This window comes from Peromyscus leucopus, chromosome 22, assembly GCF_004664715.2.
Source record: "Peromyscus leucopus breed LL Stock chromosome 22, UCI_PerLeu_2.1, whole genome shotgun sequence".
Lineage (NCBI taxonomy): Eukaryota > Metazoa > Chordata > Mammalia > Rodentia > Cricetidae > Peromyscus > Peromyscus leucopus.
Genome location: NC_051081.1, coordinates 6,525,223 through 6,546,948, shown reverse-complemented (window position 1 = coordinate 6,546,948; position 21,726 = coordinate 6,525,223). Strand labels below are relative to the sequence as shown.

Here is a 21,726-nt window from a genome sequence, read left to right as displayed (position 1 = left end):
AATAAATAGAAACAGTTATTAAAAGTCTCCCAATCCAAAAAAAGCCCAGGAACAGATGGTTTCAGCACAGAATTTTACCAGAATTTCAAAGAAGAGCTAATATCAATACTCCTCAAATTGTTCCACACAATAGAAATGGAAGGAACAATGCCAAACTCTTTTTTAGGAGGCTACAGTTACCCTGATACCCAAACTACACAAAGATGCAACAAAGAAACAGAATTACAGACCAATTTACCTCATGAACAATGATGCAAAAATACTCAACAAAATACTGGCAAACAGAATCTAAGAACACATCAAAAAAATTATCCACTATGATCAAGTAGGCTTCATCCCAGAGATGCAAAGATGGTTCAATATATGAAAATCTGTCAATGTAATACACCATACAAACAAACTGAGGGGAAAAAAAACACATGATCACCTCATTAGATGCTGAAAAAGCCTTAGACAAAATCCAACACCCCTTCATAATAAAGGACTTAGAGAGATCAAGAATAAAAGGAACATACCTAAACATAATAAAGGCAATTTACAGAAAGCTGACAGCCAACTCAAATTAAATGGAGAGAAACTCAAAGCGATTCCAATAAAATCAGAAACAAGACAAAGTTGTCTGCTCTCCTCAATACCTATTCAATATAGTACTCCAAGTTCTAGCTAAATCAATAAGACAACAAAAGAAGATCAAGGGGATACAAATTGGAAAGGAAGAAGTCAAACTTTTGCTATTTGTAGATGATACAACAGAATACATAAGTGACCCCAAAATTCTACCAGGGAACTCCTACAGCTGATAAACACCTTCAGCAACATGGCAGGATACAAGTTTAACTCAAAAAAAATCAGTAGGCCTCCTATATACAAATGATAAACAGGCCAAGAAAGAAATCAGAGAAACAACACCCTTTACAATAGCCACAAATAATATAAAACACCTTGGAGTAACTCTAACCAAGCAAGTGAAAGACCTGTATGACAAGAATTTTAAGTCTTTGAAGAAAGAAACTAGCCGGGCGGTGGTGGCACGTGCCTTTAATCCCAGCACTCAGGAGGCAGAGCCAGGTGGATCTCTGTGAGTTCAACGCCAGCTTGGTCTACAGAGCGAGATCCAAGACAGGCACCAAAACTAAGAAACTGAGAAGATGTCAGAAAATGGAAAGACCTCCCATGATCATGGAGAGGTGTAACCAACATAATAAAAATGGCATTCTTACCAAAAGCAACCTACAGACTCAATGCAATCCCCATCAAAATCCCAACACAGAGCCAGGCAGTGGTGGGGCACATCTTTAATCACAGCACTCAGGAGGCAGAGCCAGGCAGATCTCTGTGAGTCCAAGGCCAGCCTGGTCTACAGAGCGAGTTCCAAGACAGGATCCAAAGCTATACAGGGAAACCCTGTCTTAAAAAATCAAAAACAAATATCTCAGCATAACTCTTCACAGTCCTTGAAAGGACAATACTCAACTTCACATGGAAGAGAAAAAAAACAGGATAGCTAAAACAATCCTGTACAATAAAGCAACTTCTGAAAGTATCACCATCCCTAACTTCAAGCTCTACTATAGAGCTACATTAATAAAAACAGCTTTGCATTGGGGAAAAAACCCACAGGCACGTGGACCAATAGAATAGAATTGAAGACCCTGACATTAATCCACACACCTATGAACACCTGATTTTTGACAAAGAAGCCAAAAATATACAACGGAAAAAGAAAGCATCAACAAGTGGTTTTGGCATATCTGAATGGCACCATGTAGAAAGACGATCTATAAATAGATCTATATCTATCACCCTGCACAAAACTCAAGTCCACGTGGATCAAAGACCTCAACATAAACCCAGTTATACTGAAGCTGACAGAAGAGAAAGTGGGAAGTAGCCTTGAACACACTGGCACAGGAGATTGCTTCCTGGATAAAACACCAGTAGCACAGACACTGAGAGCAACAATCATAAACGGGACGTTCTGAAACTGAGAAGCTTCTGTAAGGCAAAGGACACGGTCAATAAGACAAAACAGCAGCCTATACAATGGGAAAAGATCTTCACCTACTCCCCATCTGACAGGACTAATCTCCAAAATATATAACGAACTCAAGAAACTAGACATCAAAATACCAAATAATCCCATTTAAAAATGGGGTACAGATATAAACAGAGAATTCTCAACAGGAGAATCTTGAATGGTGGAAACACACTCAAAAAAGTGTTCAACATCCTTAGCTATCAGGGAAATGCAAATCAAAACAACTCTGAGATACCATCTTACACCTGTCAGAATGGCTAAGATCAAAAACACTAATGACAGCATATGATGGAGAGGATGTGGAGTAATAGGAACACTCCTCCACTGTGGGTAGAAATGCAAACTTGGACAGCCACTTTGGAAATCAGTACAGCAGTTTCTCAGAAAATTGGGAAATAATCTACCTCAAGACCCAGCAATACCAGTACTGGTCATATACCCAAAAGGTGATCAACCATACTACAAGGACACTTGCTCAACTATGTTCACAGCAGCATTATTCATAATAGCCAGAACCTGGAAACAACCTATATGCCCCTCAACCAAAGAATGGATAAGGAAAATGTGGTATATGTACACAATGGAGTATTACTCAGCAGAAAAAAAAATGACCTCAGGTAAATGGATGGAACTAGGAAAAAAAATCATCCTGAGTGAGGTAAGCCAGACCCAGGAAGACAAACATGGTATGTACTCACTCACAAGTGGATATTAGATGTAAAGCAAAGGATAACCCAACTACAGTCCTCAGCCCCAGAGAAGCTAGGTAACAAGGAGGAACCTAAGAGGAATTCATGGATCTCTCTGAGAAAAAGAAATAGATGAGACGTCCTGGGTAAACTGGGTTTGGGGGAGATAGAGAGAAAGGGATGAGAGGATGGGAACATGAGGGATCAGGATGGTCGAGTTGGAGACAGGATGGAGGGATAGAGTAGTAAAAGAGGCGTCTTAGTAGAGGGGGTCATTGGGGAGTAGGGTGAAATCTGGTGCCAGCAAAACTCCCAGGAAACCACAACAATGACCGCAGCTAAGAATCCAAGCATTAGTGGAAGGGGTGCCTGGACTGGCCTTCCCCTGTAATCAGATTGGTGACTACCCTAACTGTCATCAGAACCTTCAACTAGTACCTGATGGAAGTAGATGCAGAGATCCACAGTCACGCACTGGGCCAAGTTCCAGGAGTCCAGTTGAAGAGAGAGTGGAGAGACTATATGAGCAAGGGGGTGTCAAGATCATGACTGGAAAAACCACAGAGACAGCAGGCCGGAGCCTGTGGGAGCTCACAAACTCTGAATGGGCATCTAGGAAGCCGGCATGGGACCGATTTTGGCATCTGGGTGACAGTTATGTAGCTTGGTCTTTTGTGGGGTCCCTAGCAGTGGGACCAGGACCTGTCCCTGATGCATGAGCTGGCTCTTTGGAATCTATTCCCTATGGTGGGATGCTTTGTTCAGCCTTGATGCTGGAGGAGGAGCCTGGTCCTGTTGCAACTTGATATGCCATGTTCTGTTGATTCCCAAGAGAGACATTACCTGAATGGAGATGGAGGAGCAGTGGAAGTAGGATAGAAGGGAAGGGGTGGGGGGTGAGGAGAAACTGTGGTTGGTATGTAAAATAAAATAAAGGGAAAAAGAGCTAAACAGCGAATAGCTGGGCAAGAGAAGAATAGATAGGGCTGCCAGAGAGAATAAATAGGAAGAGAAGAGAAGAGGGAGGAATAAGAAAGGAGAATGAGAGGAGGATGCCAGGGCCAGCTACCTAGCCACACAACCAGCCATGGAGTAAGAAGGAAAGAAAGGAATATAGAATAGAGAAACAAAAGAAAGAATGAAAGAAAGAAAGAAAGAAAGAAAGAAAGAAAGAAAGAAAGAAAGAAAGAAAAAAAGAAAGAAAGAAAAAAAGAAAAGAAAGGTAAAAGCCCATAGGCAAAAGATAGATAGGATAATTTAAGTTGAGAAAATCTGTCTAGAAAAAAGCCAAGCTAAGGCCAGTCATTCATAAGTAAGAATAAGTCCCCATGTGATTATGTGAGAGCTGGGTGGCTGGACCCCAAAGAGCCAAGAATACAAAAAAAAAAAAAAAAAACTACACTAAGATGTTTCCATTTGCTACTAAATTCCATACTGTGCAGAAGGTAGAAAAAAAATGGGTGAATTTACTACTAACACAGGCTATCCAGGATGGAACTCAACTAGATCCTCTTGCTTCAGGCTCACTAGTGGTAGGACAGAAACCATGTTTGAGAGGACTAAATATACAAATCATATTTCAACACTTATCAATGAAAAAAGCATGATCACCTCAAAAATCTTTATTTTAAAACTGCTTCATTATCTCAAATCATAAGCATGTGAATAGTTTAATTCAGTAGTAAAACAAAATATTCCAATTACTAAGAGCACTTCAATGCATTTCCATGCTTTGAATATTCAATATTCTTTGAACTTTGAAGTTTTCATTTAAAAACAAACGAGGGGGACTGGAGAGACCACACATGATATAGCATTAGTTGCTCTTTCAGAGAACACAGAAGAATGTCAAAGAAACACTGTAAACGTTATGTTTATTACCAGAATTTCCTGCATTTCTGGTAGTCACTAGGATGTCCAGGGACTTTAGTTAAAATCACATGTAAATAGTAGGTAAATACAAAGAAAGAGTTAAGAATTCTACAAGAGCATTCTTACCCACAAAGACTAGATTTCTGTAATTCTCCAACATCACATCCATGTACAAAGCCCTCCAAGCAGAACCCAGACATTCCCACTCCTCCTGGGAGAAGTCTACATCCAGATCCCTGAATGTCAACAGAACCTATAATAAAAAAAATTACCCATTTAGCATGTGCAGTTGGACAAAATGCTTTCCTAGATAAAGAGACCTAAGGAATTACTGACACTTTTGTGATACAGATGAGGCACAACAATTATTCAAAGACAAAAGTCTTCTAGAGGTTCTCCAGAGATGGTTTAACAGTTTCAAGTTTAGCTGCTCTTCCAAAGGACCCAAGTTCAGTTCCCACCACATAACTGACTCTAACTTCAGTTCCACAGGACTCATGCTCTCTCTTGAACTCTACAGGCAGGAGACACACAGCAGTCATGCATACATTCAGGTAAATATACCCACAACCATAAAATAAAAAGGAAAGTTAATTTTAAAGATACTTTCTAGAATATTCATACTCTACTTTTTTAACTCTGAGAAAGCAGGATGACATACTAACCTCACAAACATTAAACTTTTAGGGAACATGAGATAACGATTTGAGGTACAGGTGTGGGGGTGTACCATTATGAAAGGTATGTTGATATCAAACAGGATCACAGTGTCTAATCTCATATTGAAAATTTATTGAGAGCTGCTGGTAGCAAAAGTCCATAAGAGTATACAGCAGTGAAAATAGAGTTCAGAAGGTTAACCTATCAGAACTAAAGGTTCTGTTACAAGAAACCATCACGCGAGGCATTATGGAATTACTGCCTTTTGAATGAACTGGCTGTCTCTGGTTGATTCTCCCCACTTGCTGTGCATCTCCATGTTATGTGTACATGTAATCTCTGGATTGCATTCCAATCTTGGGCACAACTTTCCCTACACATTTGGGGTAATGGGATAACTGTCCCCAGCTCTGTTTATTTTTCATTAACATAATATCTAGCCAGGGCCATTCTCCAAACACAAGTATTTCAGCTAAGATACCTTTTTATCCAAGCACAAATGCAGATAAACATTAGCTCATCTCACTTACAGATAAAAGAACCACTAGCAATTAAATCCTCAACTCCTTACCTTCACCCCGGGTTATTTACACAGGACCCTAACTTAAAAAGATTTACTGCTCACATTCCTGGGATGATGTTTTAGCCACTTACTACTTACTGAGTTAAGATATTTATTTCCCAATGACCAAAGGAGATTTCTGCCAAGTTTCTTTTCTTATGCAAATTAAGTTTTAATTCCTCCTCAGCCAGGTGCTATTCCTAGATTTTCTCCTCAGCAATTACTCTAAGCAAAGGTGCTTTTACTAACCAAATGCTACATGCTCTGACATAGTTTGCTTAGCCACTGAGCATATGTCCCCCTTCCTACCAGAAAGCAGCCACAGCTAGGATGAGCGGGGAAGAGAAGCACCAAAGACAGTTCACTTTCTAGTGACTTATTGACCCCTAACACTCTACCTAGCCATTTAGATTATAGTTTGAGATGAATTCTCTAATTGATCTTAGCCTTCAGTTGATCATTACCAGAGAACTCCCCTTTAGTCACTCCCCCTTTCCGGTTGTAATTGGAAGCTGACAATTATTGCTTTATGTGTGGATCCTTATCACTCTCTCTGCAACCCTGAAAACTTCAAGCCTCGCATTGCTTTGCCAAAGAATTACTGCTTGTGTATAAGCAGAGCACAAGAAGAATTGATTGAGACAAAGATGAGGATGGAGATGGAAAGAACTAGATAGATATGAAAGAACAGCAGAAGGGACTGAGCAGGAGGGACTGAGAGAAGCTAGGTGTGAGAACAGAAAAGAAACTGTGTAGACAGAATTTACTTAGAAGAATAAAGTGAATAGTCTAAAAAAACTCAGTGTGCTTACATTTACTTTATGTCCCTCAGATTAGAATCCTTAGCTTCTGTTCTGGACCCTGGTAGAAATCTCCTCAAGGCAGGCACCTGGGGGGAATTCATTAATTCACAGTGGAATCTCTTTCACAATTGCAGGTCTGAAGTCCATGAAAACTATTTCTCCTCACAATAATAATGGAGAGAATATAAAGTAGGACAAGGCTGTGCCATGTAGGTGACATGATTTAAAGACAATTTTGATAATCAGAGAAGAAAAAAAATAAAAAAAGTCATAGGAAATAAACACATCTGATGACATTGTCCAAGGCAGAGTACTAAAGCCTTCATGATTTCAATCTCAAAATAATTTTCAAGGAAATATGGACACAACACTGACCTGCTGCTCATTTACAGGAGACACTGCCATTCTCCTTGTTGATCTTCTCTGGGTTTCTGTCTCTGGAACAAAGACTGGAACTCTTGTTCACATTTCACGTCAAGGTATAAAAAGCGCAAACCTACATATAATACAACTGTGTCATTTGTGACATGGACAATGTCATACCACAGGGAAAGACCCAAACATTCAAATGATTCTGGTTCTTGTCAACATTCCAAAAGAGAGAAGAGCATCATGGGAAGTTATACTTAGAGTGGTAAAATAAAGTAACTGTCAACCATCCCAGGCTTCTAAAATTCATGGAGGAAGTTTAAGTGAAGAAACTTGTGAAGTAACAGGTCATTGTAGCAGGCAGAGAGGCCTGCGTACACAGATAAGCATGGGAGCAGCAGGAAAATTTAAACACACAGCTGATCTCCCAAAGGGAGAAGATATTTGGCTGTTCTTCAGAAATGCTTGGGGAAAATGTAGCTTACAACCTGGTAATCCTTTGCTGTCTGCTGGGCCAGGCTCTGCCCACATCTTCCAGAATTTATGTTTTACTTATCCCTTTTCCCCTAAATCTTGAGCATTGCTTAGCATAGGCCATAAACCCCTCCTTATGAGTGATGTCACTTGTACTTTATGAGAGCCTAAGTGACTTCTATGTTATCTTAGGGCCAGACCAATCCTGACCATACAGTCATTATGATTACCTCAGTCACACACATTCCCTAGACCCTAAGTCTTGGGCATTATCTCTGAGCCAAGAGTATCTATCTTTGTGAAAGAAGCCAGTAATGTGTAGCTAGAGTTTTCCTGCCTTGCCCATAGTCAGGACAAATCTTTGTCACCTGCCAGTCCCACAGCCGCTCAGACCCAACCAAGTGAACACAGAGACTTATATTGCTGACAAACTGTATGGCCGTGACAGGCTTTTTGCTAACTGTTCTTATATCTTAAATTAATCCATTTCCACAAATCTATACCTTGCCACGTGGCTCGTGGCTTACCGGCATTTTCACATGCTGCTTGCCCTGGAGGGCGGCTGGCTGTGAGTCCTTCTGCCTTCCTGTTCTTTTATTTCTCCTCTCTGTTAGTCCCGCCTATACTTCCTGCCTAGCCACGGCCAATCAGGTTTTATTTATTGATCAATCAGAGCAACACATTTGCCATACAGACCATCCCACAGCACAGCCAAGTGCAGACCATGGGCCTGAGTGCAGTAATGTATTGCCTAGAACCTGTAAGGAGGAGAAAAAAAAAGAAGAAGAAAGAGGTCATTCTTGGTTACATAGTGAACTTGAGGCCAACCTAGAATACATGAAACTTCATCAGAAAGAAAGAAAAAGAGAGAGAGGGAGGGAGGGAGGGAGGAAGGAGGGAGGAGGGAGGGAGGGAGGGAGGAGGGAGGGAGGGAGGGAAGGAAGGAAGGAAGGAAGGAAGGAAGGAAGGAAGGAAGGAAGGAAGGAAGGAAGGAAGGAAGAAAATGAAGTTAGTTCAGTATCTCATAGGCACCACCACTATGCCCTTGGCAATTAGCATCCCAAAAGGTAACTGGGACTAGTTTTTTGCTTTTTTCCAAGTCTTCAGGGGTCCTGAGTAAATATGAGGACAACCAGGCCTAAAGCAATGCCTGTTCCTTACAGCCTGATAGGGACAGCATCTGGCTGCCAAGTTTGCTGGTTGCCAGGCTTGTATTTGCTCCTCTGCTATTGCTAGGCAACATGGGACAGTCCTACTACCTGTTTTAGGTCTTAAAACATGACACCTGGTTCATCATCTTCCTGGTCGCCCTTGCCTTCTCCAGTGGCTACCTTGCCAGTGTCTGCTTGAGTATTGGATGCAAGTAGTTGGGCCATGAAGAGATCTGATGCCATCAGGCAGCATTTAATTAAGAGTCCCAGGAGTGTCCCTCGGTAGAGGGGGAGACAGCAATAGGGGAGAACTTCATCTTCAATCTGCAAGGAACTAGCAGGGGCAGAATGCCTAGACCAGGAGGATGTGAGGGGCACTAGGAGAAAGGACTTCCTAGTGTGCGCATGGTGAGTTGTAGGAGGGGACTGAGCAGGGTGGGGGATTGCCCCAAGACCTACACCCCCAACAGATGGGCTGGGGTCGGGAATTTAAATGGTATGCAGGGGTGGACCTGGCCTTGGTTCTCCTAATGCCACTGTCCCTTCCTTGTTTGAGAAAAGTCAAAAAGCTAAGTTGGGGATGGTGGGAATCATCGTGGCCTTTCTGTTTCTGGGCCTGGATCTGGGAGCCGTATTCTTCTTAAGGGCAGTTGTGGGACCACATGGGGACAGAAGGACTGCATGACCTGCTTCCTGCTCATTTACTTCTCTGAGATAAGGAGAAGTCAAGAGGTTTGCTCTTCTAGCTGACTTCTGCATTCTTCTGGCCTGACCCGAGCAGAGATATCCAGGCCCAGGGAGCCTCTGCAGATGGACTTGGGATTGAGGGGTCGGAATGGCAAAGGGGCACTGGTTCCCACTGACCACTCTGACTGATCCCTGCTTAAGCCAAGAACAAGAAGCTCCGAGGCTGAGAGATCTGTCTATCTGTCTAGCTCAAGGATGGGATGGAGGTGGCAGGCGTGTCTGGCAGATCGTGTGATCATGTGATCTGATGATGTTCCTGCTCCCTCTTTTCTTTTATGCCTGTTCTCCATGTCCCCAGTGTTTGGGAGGAGTCTGGTGGAAGATCCACCTCGGATCCCTTCCCCATCTCTTTCCCTAAATCCACCCCTTCAAAGCCCACCAAACACAGCTCCCCCCATCCCTCAGAGAGGCTCAGGACGACTCCCACAGGGGATATATAAGCAGCATCCCAGAAAACAGACTTCCCCTTCTCATCTCTGCTAGACCAGGAATTGCCTGAGGGCCTAAAACTTATGACCCAGTCCTAGTCATTTTTACTGCTTTTTTTAATGCTTACAGAAATCAGGTGCCTTCAGGGCCTCTCTGATTAAATAAACTTTTTCCCTCCACAGCTTTCTGTGTCCTCCCAGTCTTAACCTCCTAGAGAGGCCAGAAGGCTGGCAGCCAGGGCCTAGCGATTGAACATGGCCCTACTGTGGACCTGGGTATAAGAGGAGGAAGGAACCCTTCAGCCTCAAATGGGCTCCAGTGAACCCTGCTAGGCCCACAGAGAAGGGACAGGCTGGGGGTTGGGGATTTAGCTCAGTGGTAGAGTGCTTGCCTAAGTGCAAGGCCCTGGGTTCGATCCTCAGCTCCAGGAAAAAGAAAAAAAAAAAGAGGGGAAAGAGAAGGGACAGGCCTGGAGCCAAGACAACCAGAGTGTCATCCAGATCTCAAACAGCCAATCTTTTTCTTCTCTGCTCACTTTTTTTTTTTTGAGACAAGATGTAGCCCAAGCTGACCTTGCATTTCCTATGACCCTGAAGTGCTGCCCCTTCCCTCTACTCGCAGGAATGTCCCACCATTCCCACCATGTCCTGAACAGAGGGATCAAATCCAGGGCTCTGAGTGAGAGACCCCGACCCCAGTTCCCCTAAGGCCGGGAGAGCTGAGGAAGGGACATCTTAAAATAACCAGAACCGAGTCAGTTCCCCATTCTCACACAGGGTGAAGTCATTAGTTTTAAAAGTACAAAGTCAGGATGTCTGGTGGTGACTAACCACGAGACGCCCCCTCCCCTGAGATAACATGACCAGACTTCGGAGATGGGCCGTAAAACTCCTGACAGAGCAAACAGACAAACTAAAATAAGATAAAGTCTAGGCTCAGGAAAACTGGACCAATCAAGGATGGACCTGTACTAACCCCCTTCTCTCTGAAGAATTTTGGTTTTTGCCTCTAGGAGCTAACCTCCTCAAGAAAGAGGAACTCTCCTTCCTGCGGGCGCTGCAGAGGAGAGTCCCTGCTATCCCTGCTAGCTTGTACTGCGCGCTGAAAAGTAAACCTTGCTGTTCATTCTGGACATCCTCAGTCTCCAGTGGTCTCTTTGGGGGTCCTAAACGGGGCAGAACACTGAGAATGCTTGGCAAGCACCCTGCTAACCGAGCTACACGCCTGCCCCTTTCAATTTCAAAAGATTGGAAATGGAAGAAGCTCTGAGTCTTCACTGTCACATTCACCTCCCCCCAAAACGCCATACTCAGCTCCTGGAACGAACTCCGCCAAATTGTCCAGCAGCACCCCCTAGCTCCAGCCGTCCTCCAACATCCCCGTGCAGGAAAAGGTTGAGGCTGGGTTCTCACTTACCTTGGCACCAGGTCCTACGGCTAAACTGCTGGAAGAGATGGCAGTGCCTGCCGTTTCTCCTTCCGCCTGAAACCGCCAGGGATTCTGCCAATCCGGCCGCCTCCTTCTCTACGTGCGGCCGTTACGCGAGGACGTCAAGGGAGTGAGCAGTGGCAGTTCCTCCATCGCAACTCCTTTAAGGCAGAGGGATCCGATGGAGGGGTTGGTCTGTGCTTTGCCTTATAAAGGTAGGGCCAGCTACACGAAGGAGGGCTCTCTGCAGTCACCATGGTGCACCTCCTGCTTGTGCGGATCTGTCCGGAAGCGCCCCGCTCTCTCCTGCTACCCCGCTTTCCTGCAAAGGTAAGCCTAGGCTTCCCGCCACTGGCAGCTCGGGATGTTGCGGGGGCGCGGGGGGGGGGGGAGACCGCAACAGGCAGGCCCGGACAGTCTGCAACTCCTCATGGCTGACCTTGGCTTGAGCCCGCTGCTGCCAGTCTCCCGGGGCAGCTGGACCCACAGCGCTAGAGGGGCCGGCTCGGCCAGCGATTGGCAGCCACGTGGGGGAGCCACGAACCCTGAACGCTGCCGTGTTTACCCTTTTTCATACACCACTGCCGGATCCGGAGCATCTGCGTGATTGCGCATCGCTCTGTGGGTGACTCAGCTCAGCCCAGAGTCTGGCCCTGTCCTGGACGCCTTTCCCAATGTGCTTGGTTTGGGGGAGCGGTCCACAGGTTGGCAGGGCTGCTTGAACCCATTGCGCTTACCCTTTACAGATCTCTTCTGGGCTCTCGCAGTAGAGGAGGAGTGAAAATTGAGAGGGGGCCGATGCAGGATGATTCAAGGCCTCCTCCCTCACTTCTTCCCCCACCACTTAGAGCTCAGATTGTTTACACTAGATGCTTGGTAGTGGGAGCGTGTAGGGTGGCCTGCCCTCCTTGTGTGGCTGAGACCACCATTTACTTGTGTTCAGACTTATGCAAGTGTGCCAAATGAGCAGTCGTGGAGGAGCTTTTACCTCACAGGCTGTGTCCTGGTTTAGTTGCCTCTTGAACACCTCCACTGCTGTGCCCCGGAGTGTTCTCCTGCTGGATGGAACAGCGCATTCTTTCAAGGGACTCGTTCCCATGTGAGGCAGCACACAGAAAGGGCTGCTAGTTCTGTTAGTCTGTTCTTCACCCAAAAGAAAAATTTCTAATGAATGAATATCCCATTTGGAAAAACAGGGGTTCCATGAGGTTCTGCATCTACTTAACTCTTTTTCATTCAGGATTTTTTTCCAAGGTATATCTGCCGAGGTTGAAGTTCCGACCCACCTAGCTGAACTCTAATATACCATTCAGACTTTCCATTTGTTATTGAAAGACCCCAGCATACTTGCTTAGCCTAACGCCATTTTGAGCAAGGCCTGAAAAGTACAGGAAAGTTCAGTTAGAGGACATGGGCACTGGAACAAACAGGGTGTCTGCGGTCGGCCACCTGGCCCCAGAACAGGGTACTAAAGGTCAGAAAAACAACTTGGAGCCGAGACAGCAGGCGTGTCGAGCTCGGGGAAAAACCACGAACTGTCCTGAGTTTGAACCTGGCCTCATTTGAATCGTCCAATCAGAACCCTGTAAACCATGCTTCTTGTGCTTCTGCTGCCCAACCCTATAAAAACCCTCCACTCCAGCCGGTCGGCACGTCAGTCTCTTGAGCCTCTTGAGTGGCTGTGGCGCCCCGGGTACCCGTGTTCCTGAATAAAGCCTCTTGCTGTTTGCATCTGACTTATGGTCTCGGTGTGATCTCTGGGCGAGGGTCTCTCCAGAGGGAAGACTACCTTTGGGGGTCTTTCATTATGAAGCCATCTTTTGTGGGTTTTTCCACTCGATTTTCCTTCTCACTGTAGCTTCAAGGCCTTTTCTAAAGATGGTAGTTCTCCTCACTTGAAACTTTAAAGGAGTGTGAACTGTATCTCTGAATAAGGACTTAATTGAAAGCAGCGAACTTTTAGCTTTTAAAATCTGAAGCTACTGTGGTCTGTGCTAACATAGGATCCTTTCTTGGATGACAGAAGAGGAGGTGGGGACCTCCTTCATCATCAATACTTTATATTCAAATGGGGAGATTTTCCTTCTAAGGCTGAGGCTGTGGGTGTCCTGTTGTTTTGTTAAACCTGTATAAGAGTGGGAGAAGTGCAGTCTGACATGCAGTGGGAGTGATTGGGGGGAATAACTCATCAGTTGATCCCCCAAATTGGCACAAGTTTGAAAGGACTGTTTGGATAAGTGGAATAATGTGGCTGTGTATATGTATTTACAGACATTGAACAATTCCATAGGAGGGCCAGAGAGACCCTTCCAAGTAGGACAGGAACCCAACCCTAATGAGCATGTGCTGATTTTGCTGAACACAGGCATGGGATTGACCAAGGCTGACCTCATCAATACTTCCTAAGTCTACACAAAGTATTCATCAAGGCTGTCCAGGTGTGTGGCCTTTGATTACTGTTTTTGGCCTGTTGACTTTTGAAAACTTGTTTGACTGGTGTGTGCTGAGATTTTAGAGTCAGTACATGTGAAGGCGAAAGGACGACCTGACAGTTAGGTTCTGGGATTGAACTCTTGATTGTTGTAACTGCTCAGCAAGTAGTTTTCCTTGTACAGAAACATCTTGCTGGCCCTATCTAAACTTTTAAAACCCTTTGGCAGGCTGTTACAGGCATCTTCACGATTGGTGTTGGATTCTATTCTGTCTGTCTGGTGGCAGAGAAAGTGGTTGTGATTCCAAGTCACAGTGGATGAGCAGTACACTTCGGAGACTGTTGCTGTGGATCCTTAGAGTTAGTACAGATCACACTGAATTGACTTATCTACATTGTGGTGATCGATAGAATTCTCCAAGTGGAGTAAGTTAGAAGTCTTGAGGATTGTATTTTAGAATGTTCCATCTTTGTTGAGTATTTTAATTGAAGTTTTAATTCCATGTTTTCCCATCTTATGATTCATCTCTCTATAGGTGAGCCCATTGGCCAGGATACCAACGTGATCCTTCTCCTCAAAGGCCTGACAGTGCAGAGAGAGGAGGGTCAAGGAAGCTGTGAAGAAACACTCACCGTTCATGGGCTGTCCCGTCACCCTGTGTGAGTGTGAGCTTGGCAGCCTTTGAGCAGACTGTTGTGTTGGCTCATGGCCTTCAGCTTCCTGGTGTTGAGTTCTCCCCACCTTTTATTAAATTTAATGATTTAGTTGGAAGGAGAGAAGATCCGTGAAGATGAGGCAGAGGAAGAGAAAGGGGAGAAAGAGGAGGAAGATAAGGATGACGAGGAGAAGCATAAGACTGAAGATGTGGGAATAGATAAGGAGGATGATGGTGGCAAAGATAAAAAGAAAACCAAAACCAAGAAGATCAGGGAGAAATACATTGATTGGGAAGAGTTGAATAAGACTAAGACTGCTTGGACCGGAAACCCTGCTGGCATCACTCAGGAGAAACATGGTGAATCCTATAATGGCCTCACCAGTGATTGCCCACACCACTTAGAAGTCAAGATGCATGTTGTGTAAATTGCAGAGAATTGCAGGGGAGTATAGAATGTGCTGCAGGTGGTAGGAAACAACTCTCCCACTGACTGACAGCTGAGAATGGAAAGCCATGGGACCGCATGGCATGATCCACTGGGGACCGCTGAGACTGGCCTGTGCTTGGCAGTGGTTTGACTTTCCCTTCTGGTGGGAACCTTGGGTGGTGGCCATCACAGCCAGGCTTCTAATGGAGGGACACTTGGCTACTCGCTCTCTAGGTTGGTATTAGGGCTGTTTTCTCTATAGTTGCCTATAGTTTCTGTTCTGTTCCTAGGTCTTCAGGAGTGTGGCATCGTTCCAGTGTCAGATGTTTGACATTGCAACATGAAGCAATCTGAAATGTACACCTGGGTTTTCTTTCAGCTGTTCTCTGTAGTCATTTGGAATTCGGAGCATTGCTCTTCATTCCTTGGCAAGCTCCCCTTGACTTTGTTAATAACAAGAAGAAGAACAGCATCAAACTATTTATCTGTAATGTGTCCATCATGGACAGCTTTGATGAGCTGATACCTGAGCACCTCAGTAAATATCTGGAGGACCTATTGTGTGTGGTACAGGCAAACTCTTACCTAAGAGATCTTCAGCATACAGCTGAGTCTGTCTTTAAACCAGATAATAATAGCCCTTGTCTCCTCAAACCTTCACTTGGCTGTGTTGTTTAAATCTGGGAACCAGAGTAGGTCTGATCAACTGTGTCTGTACTTTCTGCTCTGATTGATTGTAGACTTCATCTGTGGCCTGGTTGACTTCTAGGACATGTCAGTGAACTTTTCCCAGGAAACACTCCAGCAGAACAATCCCGAACGTCATCAACGATAGTGTTGTGAATGAGGGACTTCCAAGTGTTGTCAGTTGGCAGAAGACAAAGAAAAGTAGAAGAATTCTCTGAGGCGTTCTGAATGTCGAGGTAAGATGGGCTAGCACGTCTGACCAGTTTGTGCTTCTGGTGTTAGTTTCCAACTCACAACTGGACTTTTTTTTTCCCTTACTCTTAAAGCTTGGAATCCATGAACATTCCACTCTGGCAGTGCCTGTCTGAGCTCCTCTGCTCACCCACCTCTCATTCTGGAGATGAGATGACTTCCTGTCAGAGTATGTGTCTCACATGAAGGAGACACAGATGTCCATCATGTTTCACTGGTGTGCTCCAACGTGGGTCTGGTCAAAGCTTCCTCGGAATGTAGGAAAATGGAGATGGGTCGGACACATCAAGGCCACCTGAAAGTGGTGGTGTGAAGGCCTATTTTCCATCATTGAGTCATATTTTACAATGAATCCTATAGTTGAGAGCAAAGAGCAGGTGGCCAAGTACTGCCTATGTGGAGCATGTGCAGAAGCTGGGCCCTGCGGTGGTGTGTGTGACTGAGTCTATTGACGAGTACTGAATGCAACAGCTCAAGGAGTTTGGTGGAAAGAGCCTGGTCTCAGTAACTAAGGAAGGCCTGGACCTACCAGAAGATGAGGAAGAGAAGAAGAAAGTGGAGGACAGCAAGGCAAAGTCTGAGGCTCTCTGCGATCTTAGGAAGGAGATCTTGGATAAGGAGGTTAAAGAAGTGAGTTTGTGTTAGTTTCCCTCCTGGATCTGCACGTCGCTGTAGAGCTAGTGGCATCAGACAGCACAGAGCCCCCTCCCCTCCCCCAGCAGCATCAGACTGTCCTTCTGTAGATCGTAACTGAAGATGCTCACTTCAGTATCTGATGAAGTAGCATGTTCTTGGGTGGTTTTGCTCTTTTGGGGGGGAGGGGCCCTGCCACCCAGCTCCCAAATAAATCATACATGGAGGCTTATTACTTATGAATGCCCGGCCTTACCTTGGCTTAGTTTCTAGCCAGCTTTCCTTAAATTATCCTGAATACCTCTGGCTTTTCCTTTTCTATTCCTGTACACGTTTGTTTCTTACTTCATGGCTTGCTGTGTGGCTGGGCGGCTGGCCCCTGGAGTCCTCCTTCTCTGACTCCCCGAGCTTAGCTCTTATCCTCCCCTGAGTTTTCTCCTTCTATTTATTCTCTCTGCCTGCCAGCCCTGCCTATCCTTTCTCCTGCCTTGCTATTGGCCAGTTCTTTATTAGACCATCACGTGTTTCAGACAGACACAGTAACGCAGCTTCACAGAGTTAAACAAGTGCAAGATAAACAAAAGTAACACACCTGAAAATATTCTCCTACAGTAGGAACTTCATCTTTTCTTTGCATATACATCATAAGAGTAATCATCCCATAAGATGATACATACATGAGAAAGATACATGCATGAGAAAGAAAGGCCTTGCTGGGTTGCTGAGGTTACTCTTCAGTCCCAGGATACAAGCCACCATCCTGGAAATTCAGCCTTCAGAGTAGCTAGAGTTAGTCATCTGCCGCTCTTTAAAAAACTAAGGTACTCAAAAAAAAAAAAAAGAGTAAAAGAGCCGGGCGGTGGTGGCACACGCCTTTAATCCCAGCACTCGGGAGGCAGAGGCAGCGGATCTCTGTGAGTTCAAGGCCAGCCTGGGCTACCAAGTGAGTTCCAGAAAAGGCACAAAGCTACATAGAGAAACCCTGTCTCGAAAAACAAAAAAAAAAAAAAAAAAAAAAAAAAAAACTAAGGTACTGCTAGGCATGTCTACATAGCATCTCTGAGGTAGCCGAGATTACACCCTCTGAAAGCCTGTATGTGTCACAGGTGACAATCTGCAGTAGCCCTGTGTCTTCACCCTGCCACATTGTGACAAGTCCCTGTGTATGGATAGCCAATGTGGAGCAGATCATGAAAGCCAGGCATTTCAAGACACAGTGTGCTACATGATGGCCAAACACTCAGAGACCAGTCCTGCCCACCCACCCCCAATTGTGGAGACCCCAGAGCAAAGAGAACAAAATGACTGTCAAGGACCTGGTGGCGTTGCTGTTTGCAACTGCTCTGGTCTCCTCTGGGTTTCGCTTGAGCATCCCCAGCTCCACCCCGACTGTATCTGCTGCGTGACCACACCAGGTGACCACACCTGGTGACCACACCAGGCCTGTGTGAGTTCAGGGCTTGTGAACTACAGGTGGCAAGGTGTGGGACCGGCTGGGCTCTGTTCAGACCTAATGCCATCTCATCCGGGCTCTGTGTCTGACTAATGCCATCTGGCTAAAATCTCATGTTGTGAGCACTGGTGAGGGTGAGGTGACGGCAGAGGAACCCAGTGCTTCTGTTCCTAATGAGCCCCCCAAGTCGAGGATGGTGGGGTGCCTGTCACCTGGAAGAAGTAGATCAGTGACTCCGTTGGGAAGCCCATGCCCTCTGTATGGGTTCCCTGTGGCTCCGCCAGCAGCCTTGGCTGGCCCTGAACCACCTGGCCCTCTGCTCATATCTGTAGGATCCCTTCTGTCATATCCTTAATGCCTTGAGGAAATTCCCCTCCCACAGAAGAGCAGGGTTGGGTATTGTATATTATGAGTTTTAGTATTTGTGTTCTTTCTTTAAATTTTCTTCCGAAGTTAAAGTTATGTAACACTCAGGATGCTGTGAGCTCTCCCTCGGGTGTGTTAGTAGGTGATGAGAAAGATGCTTGTCCTGTTTCGAGTCCCCTTCATCCAGTTAAAGCACAAGGCCTGTTCTCTGCTGCAGTTTAATCAAACAAGAGCAAAACGTGACATTTCCAAATACGAAACTTGCTCTAGGAACACAGGGGCTCCAGCAGGGCTGGGCAAGGCCCCCTCCAGTCTGACACTGCACCATTTTCCCTAGTCCAAAGGGAAAACACATTAGGGCTTGTAACACTGTTTCTCTTCCCAAGCTGGTATCTGGCACTCTTGAGGAATGCTTGTTAAGGGTGAGGGACATGTAAAGGCCTGGTGCCGGTTCCGGCTAAGTCAAGATTTCAGAGACCGGGGAATGAGTCATATGTATCTGGATTACCTCTGCAAACCAGACCTGTCACTGTCACGTCCATGCAGTAGCTCAGAGAACCAGCTTAATGGGAAAGTGAGGGAGGCTTTTACAGCAAAAGAGGCCACTTCCACACCCCCCAGTGCTCCGCTCTGTGCTCCAACACTGAGAAAACATTTTGCTCATGAGCCAGGACCACTGAGAAGGTACAGAAAACCAAAGTGATGAGAGCAGTTCTTCAGTCCCTCTGCCCTCCTGAGGGGACTGTACCTGCCAAGTGTCTAGTGGTATAACATGGCCCCTGTCCTTAGTAGGCCCTGAGACCTTAGCACAACTGACTCCATGATGGAAGTACCATTCAGACTGTAAAACTTAAGTAGATGGCACCTTTTGCCAGAACTAAAACAAAGGTGTAACCCATCAGTCCATATAGTTCTGGAAAAGTCTCAAAATGCACTAACCTTACTCTTTAGCTTCTGTGGTTCTGCTTCTGGTTAACTGTTCTTGTTAACTGAAGTATGTCCGTTCAGGACATGGTTTGGGGGCTTGAAAACTCACTCTAAGAAAGGCTCGGGGCTACTGTGGGATCCCGGGCACCCAGTGTAGTCAGTCAGTGGCTGGCTAATGAAGACTTCCTTTTGCCTTAAAACAATGTCCAAGCAGTCTTCTCTGGTGAATACCTACAACAGCTCTGTAGGTTCCACTGAGATCCTAGAGACCAGACCTCTAGACACCAGGGGTGTCAGAGCCACATGGAGTGAGGAAGAGTGTGGTGGTCAGGGGACTCCTAGGAGATGCACAACCTGAGATGTTCCGGGTCTCCAGGGCTGTGTTTGATCAATCGCTGCCTAATGCTTTAGTGGGGTCTGACACCTCCACCCCAAAGGGAAACAAATTACAAAGTCATCTGGTCTGTCACCTCCAGAGGTAAGTCTGGCTAAGGTGCCTTTTGTTTGGACACATAGGAGAAGTCGGATACACACGGCTGCTGCCCCAGTGTGTGGGATCCATGTGAGATGTCACTGGACTGCTCTGTCCAGGTGTGTGAATGTGTGGTGGTCTCCCCTGCTCATCTTTACTGTATCTCTGTATCTTCTGTCGGTTCTGTCTCCCTGTATTGACTAGTGCTTCTCTCTGGTGTGAGAAACCCCTTCCTTAAGACCTGTGCGCCATCACACTGGGGACCTGAATCCTATGGCTCTGCCAGATTGCTCAGAGAAAACCAGATAATCTCCCTCTGTCTCATCCCAGGAGTAGAAGTGTTTGCTTATTTTGCTGCTGGCTCCTGCTCACGGTCGGGGTGGGTCCCTGTGTGGTGGTGGGGAGAGTTCAGGCCTCCCATCCAGGGCCTCTGCCGCCTAACCAGTAAAGCTTGAGGTCAGGGATGGTGATGTGTACTCAGTATCCTATTTCCAGTCTTTGTCACAACTCTTTGTACTTATGTGACATGAGAGTACCAGAAAACCCCCTTATTTCTCCAAAGGACATAATAGCTGCTAAGAATCTCTGCATTCCTACCATGAAATTACTAAACAAATGTATCACAAGCAGGGATTATTTTCTAGCACACTAGACAATTTTAGGACAGTGACAATTCTTTATGCTGATGTGTATACATGATTGCATTTTCATGTTAATTAAATTAAATTAAATCTGTACAGCATAATATATGGATCAATATATAGACAATAACTTCCTTCTGATAATGATAAATGAGTTATTGTACATTATTGTAACTCATTCCCCCAAAATGGAAGTTGTCAATACAGGGAAATATAGGAGGGAGGGTCTCTTTATATTGGCCAATTGTCAACAGCCGTGGTTTCTCTTAACATTTAATTTGCTTCTGACAAGGCCATAAGAGCATTGCTGTTATTATTTAGAATCACCCCCCACTGTCATCATAAATGCTCCAATCCCATGTTAGTAGTGAATATCCACAGTGCATCTCTTTTAAACAGAAAAGGTGATAAGCAGACATTATAGAAAGTATTTTCCACATTTCCCATGAAAATAAATGTTTTCTATGTCAATTGTTAGTTTTATTTTACCCAAGAATCTAAGGCTTATTTTTAAGATTTACTTTATTTTTAATTGTGTGTGTGTGTGTTCATGCACAACTGTATATGCTAACATGAGTGCAGACGCCTCTGAAGGCCAGAGGATCATGATCCTTGGAGCTGAAACTTGAGGTGGCTCTGAGCTGATTAGGTATGTACAGCTCATCAGGTTGTCTGCAACATCAGCTTGAACACTTATGCTCAAATATCTCTCTTTGAGAATCTAAGAGACAAGGATTTATTTCTGTTTGTTTATCTAACCCCTTAAATTTCAACAAAATGGCTGCCTAAACAAGATCATGACAATGACAATACAGCCTGATAGCCCAAATGGTAAGAGGTAAATCTCTCAAGACTCCACCCATAGCAGAATACATACAGGAAAGTAAGGACTGCTGGGAAAGGAGAACCATTATTTGTTGGGGACAAGTCCATAATTTATTATCTCACACCTACTAGTCAGGAATAAAATATATGCATTCTTGCAGCCTTATTAACTGGCACATGAAGGCCATGACCTTCATAGGGCAAAATCATTGGAATTCTTTGAATCCTGTCTTCTCAATAGCTTGTGAATTCTTACACACTGATATCTGGGAATTTCTGTCTGGAAGTCTGTTGTTTGTTGATGAAATCAAATTAGGTTAAGACTATTTTGACTGATACAGACATGAATAGAATTCCATAATACAAGTAGTAACTGAAAATGTGGCTGAGACACTTGGGAAAGTGCTGCAGCTCCAGTGTTGGGATCGCGAAGATGGCTGTCTCTGTATTATGTGTGTCTGTGTATGTATTAATAACTACCCAATGCAAACTACAGCCACTTCCATGATGCTGTGCTGTCAGCTTGACCTGGGTCTGTGCTACTTCTTAGGTAGAATGTACATATACACACTACCCAGCCATCTCATAGGGCTGATCCTTCAGTGTGAACACTCTGAGACAGCAGCTTCATGTTCTCTGGAAAGAAGAACCCAAGAATCCCAGAAGCTTCTACTTCTTATGTTATAGGGGATTCAATCCAAGGGTTCAGTTGGGTTGGCTCTGAGTTTGTT

General features: G+C 45.0%; 1 long non-coding RNA gene and 1 pseudogene across 2 annotated transcripts; one reads left to right on the top strand and one right to left on the bottom strand.

The window, feature by feature from the left end:
- LOC114687942 overlaps positions 1-11,289 on the bottom strand; it is a 33,217-nt pseudogene extending 21,928 nt beyond the window's left edge.
- A 53-nt stretch (positions 11,290-11,342) lies between these two features.
- LOC114687940 lies at positions 11,343-16,533 on the top strand. 2 transcript variants are annotated; one of them, XR_005089707.1, is made up of 6 exons: positions 11,344-11,552; positions 13,494-13,660; positions 13,883-14,079; positions 14,190-14,313; positions 15,509-15,662; positions 15,753-16,533. It is a non-coding gene; the product is annotated as an uncharacterized LOC114687940 (long non-coding RNA). The 2 variants fall into 2 exon arrangements; XR_005089706.1 differs by having other exon boundaries at positions 11,343-11,552; positions 14,190-15,662.
- The last annotated feature ends 5,193 nt before the right edge of the window (positions 16,534-21,726 follow it).